This window comes from Chenopodium album, chromosome 7 (genome assembly GCF_948465745.1).
Source record: "Chenopodium album chromosome 7, dcCheAlbu1.1, whole genome shotgun sequence".
Taxonomy (NCBI): Eukaryota; Viridiplantae; Streptophyta; class Magnoliopsida; order Caryophyllales; family Amaranthaceae; genus Chenopodium; species Chenopodium album.
In genome coordinates, this window is record NC_137840.1 from 27,538,015 (window position 1) to 27,547,142 (window position 9,128).

Consider the following 9,128-nt stretch of genomic DNA (forward strand, 5'->3'; position numbering starts at 1 on the left):
TTAAAGAGGTTGTTGAGGTGGAGGAATTTGGGGTTGATGGAAACCCGGAGGCCTATTAGTTTGGGCATAGTTAGAAACAAATTGGCCCCTATTCCCTCCGGTGCCTTGGTTAGGAACATTGCTTTGTTGATTATTTCCCATGTTACCTTGGTCACCAATATTTTGATTTTGATGGTCATGGTATCGGGAATTAGGTTGTTGGTTTTGATTACCATACCCCCTTTGGTTAGAGTAGCCTCTTCCATTGAAATTGGAAGGGCCTCCCCCACCATGGTATTGGTTATCATAACCACCACCACTTTGGTTCCAACCACGGTTTCCACCTTGATTCCAATTCCCCATTTGATTGGAGTTTGGCCTCAAGTTTCCTACATTTCCCATTCTAGGAGAAAAATTCATAGCATTGACATTTTCCATATTACCATCATATTCATGGGAAGGGGGTTGAACTTCACAAGCATATACACAATGAGAGGTAACATGATCATAGGTTTTACAATTAGAACAAAACATGCATCCTTGGGGCATTATATTATAAGAAGAGGGGGGGGGGAAGTATCCATACCATTGCCTCCCTTGGTTGAAGGGGAGGTATTACCATGAGGGTTGGACCTCTCTTTAATCAATTCATCCATTTGCTTGGTCATTTTGGAGATTTGGGTAGAAAGGTTGTTGATTGCGTTGGCTTGCTCCAATGCATAAACACCCTTGCTAGAAGTAGCATCCCTTTCTCCTTCGTACCAATCATCATAGTGCTTTGCGGCCTCCTCTATAATACAATCCACTTCATGCTCTCCTTTGTACATGATTGGACCACCGGCCGCGGCGTCTAGGCTTGTTCTTCCTTGAGGTGTGAGACCTCCATAGAAAGTGTGAATGAGTTGATACTTGGGTATCCCATGGTGTGGGCATTAACGTTGAAGCTCTTTGTATCGTTCCCATGCCGCACTTAGAGACTCACCACTCTTTTGGCGAAAACCTTGAATCAAAGATCGAGCCTCGACGATCTTCCTATGGTTATAAAACCTCCTCAAGAAAGTCGTAGTCACTTGGTCCCATGTTGTGAGAGAATTCGGGGGCACCTCCTTCTCTAGCCATTCTAGACCTCTCCCAATTAGCGAAAATGGAAACATTTTGAGGCGAATATATTCTTGAGTCACTCCATTGGCCTTTATTGTGTCACAATATTTCTCAAACTCTTTTAGGTGCTCATGAGGACTCTCAAACTTTCCACCCGAGAATTGTTTCCTCTCAATCAAGGCAATCAAATTAGGCTTGATCTCGAAATTGTTGGCTTGAGTAGTAGGAGTTAGGATCCCACTTTGCGCTCTAAAAGCTTTGGGGGCCCCAAGACGACTCAAAGGCGTATTCTCTCCCATATTAGAACCTTCTTCACTCTCGAACTTATAGGTTGAGAAAGGGTTGATTTCTGAACTCGAAGATGATTTAGGGCTATCTAATTCTTCATTTGAGGGTGAAGAGGGTGGAGTATCTTCTAATTCTACTACTTCTCTCGTTGGAGTGTGGGAACTTCTACTCCTTGCTCTTTCTTCTCTTCGAAGTAGGGACAAAGACCTCTCTAGCTCTGGATCGATGGGAATCAAAGATCTTGAGCGGGTTCGTCCTCTGTTCATACAACAAAGCTAAGAAGAACGTAAGCACTGACAAGTAACAAAAGTAGCAAACACTAACATATAAAGACGAGATAGTCACAAACAAGCAATGAAATAGCAATGGAAACCGTCTCCCCGGCAACGGCGCCATTTTGACAAGGCAATAATCGCGTCGTTGAGCGACTAAACCTAAATCAAATGAATTTATAATGCTTTACTTACCTAATACGTGTATAGGGTAAATAGAGGGGTCGAACCACAGGGAGAAATGCTTAAGCACTTCATTCATTACCTAGGGTCTAAGCTATCTCAGAACAAGAAGTGTGAATAACTAGAAGGTTAAACTAAGAACAAAATGGATTAAAAGTAATATAGCTAGGCACCAAGGGAAATGGGTAGGTGAAGTTGACGCTTGATCATGCAATAACAAAGTAGCATATCAATGGTAAACTAAACATGCATGAATACCGAAGTAAAGGGGTCCAATCTAACCGCCTTCTGGGGTTAATTGGTTTCTCCTAATATAGCCTCTATGTTTCCACATTAGAACCATACATTAGAAGGTGCAAACAAATAATTATCGATAGTAATGAATCTCAACTAAGTCAACTTCCGTTACTTGTTAGTAAAGACTCATCTTTGATCAACTAACAATGTGCACTTGCAAGAAAGACCAAAAAATATCAAGCATGCAAAGACTTTAATCACCATTAACATAACCCAAACATTATAAGCATGAACAATTAGCAACTACACCATCCCCACACCCTTGGCTAAGTGACTACTCAAAAATAATATTGAAAACAATATAAATCATTAAATCAATAAGCATGAACATGATTAATAAGCAAAGAAGAAAAATCAAAGCAAATAAGCAAAATAAAAACAAAGATAAAGAGAAAGAGTAAGAGGTGCTCATTAATTGAAGATGAAGGTCTACAAAGGATTGAACAAAACTCCTTCTTCAAAATCCAAGTTCATCAATGAAGAAAACCACACTTTCTCTCTCTACTAATAAAGACTAATAGTGTTTCTCTCTCTAGATTAAGCTAAAATGTAGAAAAATTAAAACTAAGTTAATCTAATCTCTCAAAACGTTCTAAGATGGGACTTATATAGTCCGTACAAAGCCAACTAATAAAAGGAGAGGTCCGACCGAACAATGGGAAGGTTCGGCCGGACTACAGGGTAGGTTCGGCCGGACTACAGGGTAGGTTCGGCCGGACTACAGGGTAGGTTCGGCCGGACTACATGGTAGGTTCGGCCGAACCATGGGTAGGTTCGGTCGAACCTTCCTGATCCTGGTCTGGTCAAACTCCTGTGGTTCGGCCACTCCTGCAAAACCGCCAAATTTAATCTTGCCCCTGCCTCAACGTTCGGCCGAACCACTGAGCAGGTTCGACCACACCTTCAGGAGGTTCGGCTGAACCTCTTCTGAATCATGCTTCCTCCAACTTCCCTTGAGCTTAGCTTCCTCCTCTTGAAAATCCCGATGGTTCCTACAAAGCATAAGCATGAAAATCACAATAAGAACAAAGCGAGAAGACTAACAAAAGGGAAGATAAAAGAGAAAGAAAAGAGGAAGCAAAACTAAGTAAAAATGCTTAGAAAAAGGGCCAAACAAGTGCAAATGAGGGGAGAATCCGTAGAGAAAAAGGATAAAAGAGTGGCATAAATGCCACTCATCAATAGAGAGAAGTGGGGATGTCCTGGCTTTATTAAGCCCACCAATTAGAGTCAAAGGGCGAAAAAATTATAATATTTTCGAGTATTTTAGATACCAAATGGGAGGGATTATACCGACTTACCCTCTTATAGAAGAATAAAAAAGAAAATTAGACATGTTTTTGAAAATCAAGGATTATTGACTTAATATTTGAATCATCATGATGACTTAGTAGTGAGGTATACGTGTGATAGCGATAACGATCATTTTTTTTTCATGTACCGATCATGTTTAATCAATATTCCTTGCTTAGAGAAGATGGAGATATCCCACATAGGCGGACATTTTAGTTGCTCATGACAAGTGTAAAGACCAATTCTCAAGAGTTGTAAAAGACATCTAAAGTTGACGTCGAGGTTGTTGATATTTTAAATCAATTTATTATATTAACTCTTTTTCTTTTAGGTAATGTATATAGAACTTGAATTACCTTTGTAATAAATAGCCCTATTATTAAAAGAAAATAAGATGATTGTTTTTTTTAGAGTGATAGTCATCTCATTTTTCTTGCCAAAAGTTATAGAAAACATCGAATTTAGCTTGATTCGATTGCTTTACTAAATTGGTTTCATCAAGCCAATGGCTATCAAATAATCAAAATCATTTGATTTTTTTACAATTTTTTTTTATGATTTTGTAATCATAACTCAACACTTCATGCATTTTATATATGGGCATGACTACTCAATAGTAGGTCCATATGTGCAAAGTCCTAAGGTCGGCCATATTTTCATGGAATGATGATTTTTGTACACGGTTATGGTCTACCACAAGGAGGGCCTTTCCAAGTTTGTAACATGGCTAGGCTTGGGGTTATGAAGAAAGGATAAGCTCATGTATACTCTCAAAATCCCTTACTTTTGGTGCTTCTCGAATTAAAACCTTTCTGTTTTGTGTGGCAACTTCCTACATTAGGTGCCTTTTCCTTGTCATATCTTCTTTCTTTTTTTTGACATGTTTTATTTTGGGTTTAGAACGATTTTTTCGTTTGCATTTGATCTTTCCTTTTGGGTTTAGACTAACTTTGTGTCCCCCTCTTATGTTTCGTTCCCCCAATTTCCTATTTGTATCTTTGCACCATTCCCATCCTAAGGAATGAAATAATGTAGGTTGAATAATTAAGGCTCAATTGATGAGGCTCAAAAGGGCTGTTAAAAAGATGGATTTTCTCTAAGGTTAAAAACATGAGATTATATATGTGGAGTTTCAAGTTGCCTCCTTTGTTGGTGAAATCATCATATCCTTTCTTTGTGGGCCAAAGATGGGCCTCTTTTTGTTCGATAAATCTAGTAAGCCAAAGCTTATCAAGATTCTTAAGGTGTTGAGTATGTATGCCTTTTGATATTGCCTGTTTGTATGTATACGTTTTATTTAATTCAAGTCAATAACAATAAAGATATTAAAAAGAGAACAAGATAGACGAACTTGAAAATATATTTTTTATTCATTAATTAATGAGAGTACAAAATAAGTAGATTCAACAGCATGAATCTCTTAGTCTATCATAAAAAAACAAAGGAAAGAAACAAAACAAGACCTAGGGTGCTACATGTTGAATTGTTGACAACTTCTTGATATTGCGTCTTCGAGATTTGTCCGTTTCTGACGTAGGTGAAATCCTCTCTAAAAATGAAGTCCATCTATATGATTCATGGTTTCATTTATCAAGTCCCTCTCAATTAATGTTCCCATAGTATAGACTTTTTGAAATGCGTCTAAACCATGGTATTGTAAATGGCACTTCTATGGTAGAGACATATTGTCTATGAACTTTGGGACAAGCTCATGATCCGGAGGTCTTTGTGGAATAAGAGCAACCTTTGATCGCCACCTAGAAAAGAAGTCAATGAAGCCTTCTTCTTCCCCTTGCTTAAGCAATTCGAGATCGCGCAAGGTAGTTGTGAGCTCAATGTTATCTCCATATTGGGTTAAAAAAGCTTTTACAACGTCACTCCAAGTGGAAGTTTGTTTTGCATCGAGGTTATAAAACCATGATCTAGCAGTTTGGTCCAATGAAAGAGGAAAGGTACATAAATATAGGCTTGGCTCAACCCCTTTTAATGCCATAATTCCAATAAAGCTCATTCGGTGAGATCTAGGATTGTCTGTAACCTTAAAGGTTGGCAAATCTGTAGTCAAGAACTTTTCTTGGAGAGTCTTGCCACTAGGTTGTGGTGCAAGCTCATAATTGAAATACTTATTCCCTGAGTTAGCTCGAAGGACAAGTTTCTCCAAGGCCTCTACTCTTTCGGCTCTTGCTTTTTCTTGCAGATTGTTTTCTTTTTCTTTTTCTGCTTTTATTTTACCCTTTTCGGCTTTTTTATGGCCTTTCATTTGGGCTTCTTCTTCTCGTAGGGCCTTTAGGTTTTGGAGTTCCTCTCTAAGTTTCTCCAATGCTGCTTTGCCACCCATGATTGGACAAGTATGCGGATGTGGAAGATGATCTAGTAATGTGTATCACGAGAAATTGAGCGCGTTCACTTAAACCTTTTCTGCCAAGCTTTCAAACAAAGAACCAAAGTCAAAATGATTGTTTTACTTCTCTTTTTTATCCTTGTAATATGAATTCACTTTAAGCAAATTTTTTTGATGAAAAATGTCAAAAAATTCACGAACAATCATTAATGGAATGTTATGATTTGTGTTAACTTCAACAAGGTTATCATCTAAGGATTTTACTTTAAATGAATTGTTTTCGAAAAAGGTAGAAGAGAAAGAGAAGAAAGTTGAATTGAAAATGCGCATCAAATTTTTAGGAATATTAATAGACTAGAACATACTCCATAAAATGATCAATATACTATAGTATTTGTTGATCATTTAGATTACAATAGAGATCAATATCGTTTTTTTTCCCCTCATATTGCTTATCTTTAAAGGATAATATACTACTATTTGTTTAAAAAGAACGATATCCTCCGATTGTAAAATCCAAGAAATAATTAAATCATTTTCTCGGTTTTATCATTGATTATCTTCTCTCTTTTTTTTTTGAGAATAATATATATATTTTTTTTGTATCATACTATATTTTTTTAACAACGACATTTTTTTTTCGTTCTATTTTTCTCTTTTTTTTTTTTTGTGTGAGGCAATCATCCCAAGTAAAGTTCTCGGGATTTTCTTTTTAAACCATAGAAGAGGTAAATAAATTATACTCTTAAATCAAGGTTGACCAATTACAACTAAAAACACGATGAACACGAAAATAAGCACGTTTAAGAAAAAACATATTGATGACATCCTATTAAGAGATGCGAACTTCTAATGACAAACCTCATTAGAAGTAATGTCATTAGCTCGGTTATCAAGTACGTAAATGAATCATCATAATAAAAAATACGGCTATTTCACCAAATGCCACTGAGCAATTTAAAAATTCAACAAATGCTATCGGACTTTTTAGAATACACCAAACGCCACCCAATTTTTAAAAAATTCACCCAGTGCCATTAATGACCAACGGCCATTAACTTCGTTAGTAATTAAGAGTTAATCATGACACGTGTCATGATATAATTGGACCATATATCTTAATTCATAAAAATTAAAAAAACAAAAAACAAAAAAAATTATTAAAAAAAAAAAAACAAAAAATTAAAAAATAACCCCCAAATTTTTCCCTTCCCAGCCATCCCCACCAACGTTAAACCCTAGCCCTTCCCCTCAACTCGCCGGAAAACGGCCGGTCACCACCTTAACCACCAACAATCGGCCATCCAACCCTTGATCTCCCCACCTGACCTACTGCCGACCCCCAAAACCTCCCTCACTAACTGCCCCGACCCCATAAAATCGCAAACACGAGTATCACCCACCCCAAAAACCACCCACACAACCACCAGTAAAAATCCCCTCCTCCCTTCTCCCACCGTCAAAACGACCGATTTTGAGGGTGGGGAAAAGGGAGTAGGGGCTTTTTACTGGTGGTTTTTTGGGTCGGGGCGGATATGCGGGTGGTTTTTGGGGTCAGGACAAGCAGCGTGGGTGGCTTTGGGGGTCGGGGGGGGGGGGTCAGGTGGGTAGCTAAAGGGTCGGCCGACCGATTGTTGGTGGTTAGGGTGGTGGCCGACCGTTTTCCAGCGAGATGAGGGGAGGGGCTAGGGTTTGGCGGTGGTTGCGAAAATTTTGAGTTTTTTTTTTAATTTTAATAAATTAAGATAAATGGTGCAATTATATAATGACACGTGTCATGATTAACCCCTAATTACTAACGGAGTTAACGGCCGTTGGTCATTAATGGCACCTGGTGAATTTCTTAAAAACTGGGTGGCATTTGGTGAATTCTGAAAAGTCCGATGGAATTCGGTGAATTTTTAAATTGCTTAGTGTCATTCGGTGAAATAGCCTTAAAAATAGTATCACGCATAATTTACCGTCTTGCGCTAAGGTGGAAAGTGCATCTTCAAGAGTAGCATCTACCACATGCGGGTTTTTTTTTTCTTTTGTTTTTTTTTTTTTTTTTTTTTTTGCGAAAACGCAAAAAGAACGATAAAAAAAACATGTTTTTCGAAAAAAGACGATCATAGTAAATGTTAGACAACGTTGTTAGCTAAAGAGATATTTTTAGCACCTACTTAACGATTAACCTTGAAGCGGTAGTATCGTTTTCTACGTAAGTTATTGTTCGTAATGAGTCAAAGTCAACGTTGAACAGTGGGCGCGCGCAAGACACGGTGTTGTGCAGAGGTGCTGCACGCAACTTCTGAACTTGCGCGTGCCACTTGGTAGGTTAGACAATTTTTTATTTATTTTTATTTCTTTTTTTTTTTGCGAAAACGCAAAAAGAACTATAATTTTTTTTTATTCTTTTTTTTTTTTAAAACCATAATTTTTGCGAATTTTTTTTTTATTATATCTAGGTAACAAGTTGGAATTAGTTAGATTAGACACGAAGCAAATATTCATGTAGTCATATAAGCACATAAAATGAACCGTCAAAGCATACAATGTCATTCTAAGGTCAAGGCTTGGGTGTCCAAAGGTACCATATCTTAAGGGACGATGCACGAATCAATCACTCAACGAGTTGACCCACGACATAGCCCTCCCAACATTTTGTTGGCGATATGGGTGGGATGATTGTTATTGATTTTGGGATAAAAGCCTAGTGTTGGCAACCCCTAGTCAATGAGCCAATCCCCAATGGTTAAACTGTGCTATGATTAAGCATGATGTAGTGTTTCTTGTTTGGCTTTTACTTTTGTGAAAAAGGAAGATATTATGCGTTCGAGTCTCGCTCTCTAACTAGAGATTATCCAAGTTAGTTCTTGTTACAATCCATAGGCAACTTAGTGTCGGAAACCTTGAACCCTAACTACGAAACAATCTTGTAACCTCTAAGTTCCCAACAGAGTCGCTACTGTAAGGAAGGGGTTCCCATCGTAAGGGGTTCTCTCCTTAAATGCCCATGGCCCTTTAAAAGTTTAGGACTTTACACTTTTTTGGGTGTATTTGGATTTGAAATCCTGATTGTTTGGGAGACCTTGAATTAGAAATGATACTCTCATCACGCTTTTTTGTAAGAAACAAGTAGGAGTCGCCAATGAGGTTTAGGAAAACTCATAAACCTTGTTCATGCCTTTCTCCCAAGTAGAGTTCGAGGGATAATTAGCACGAATCAGAAGTTTACCCATCCCCAAATTAGTCTACATAAGCCAAAAATGAGTTTGGGAGCAAGGGTACTAATATGACGTTCCTTTTAGAGGGGAACCGCTATCTTAGCCCTAGTACGACCTCTACTAGCTCTTCCTTTTTCACAATTTCATTACCAAACAATATATGCAACG

The 9,128-nt window shown here is 37.9% G+C and overlaps 1 non-coding gene across 1 annotated transcript; it reads left to right on the forward strand.

Annotated features, from left to right (window-relative positions):
• The first annotated feature begins 894 nt into the window (after positions 1-894).
• On the forward strand, positions 895-1,000 carry LOC145641284 (small nucleolar RNA R71). The gene has a single exon (XR_014115333.1). It is a non-coding gene; the product is annotated as a small nucleolar RNA R71 (small nucleolar RNA).
• Positions 1,001-9,128: the final 8,128 nt, after the last annotated feature.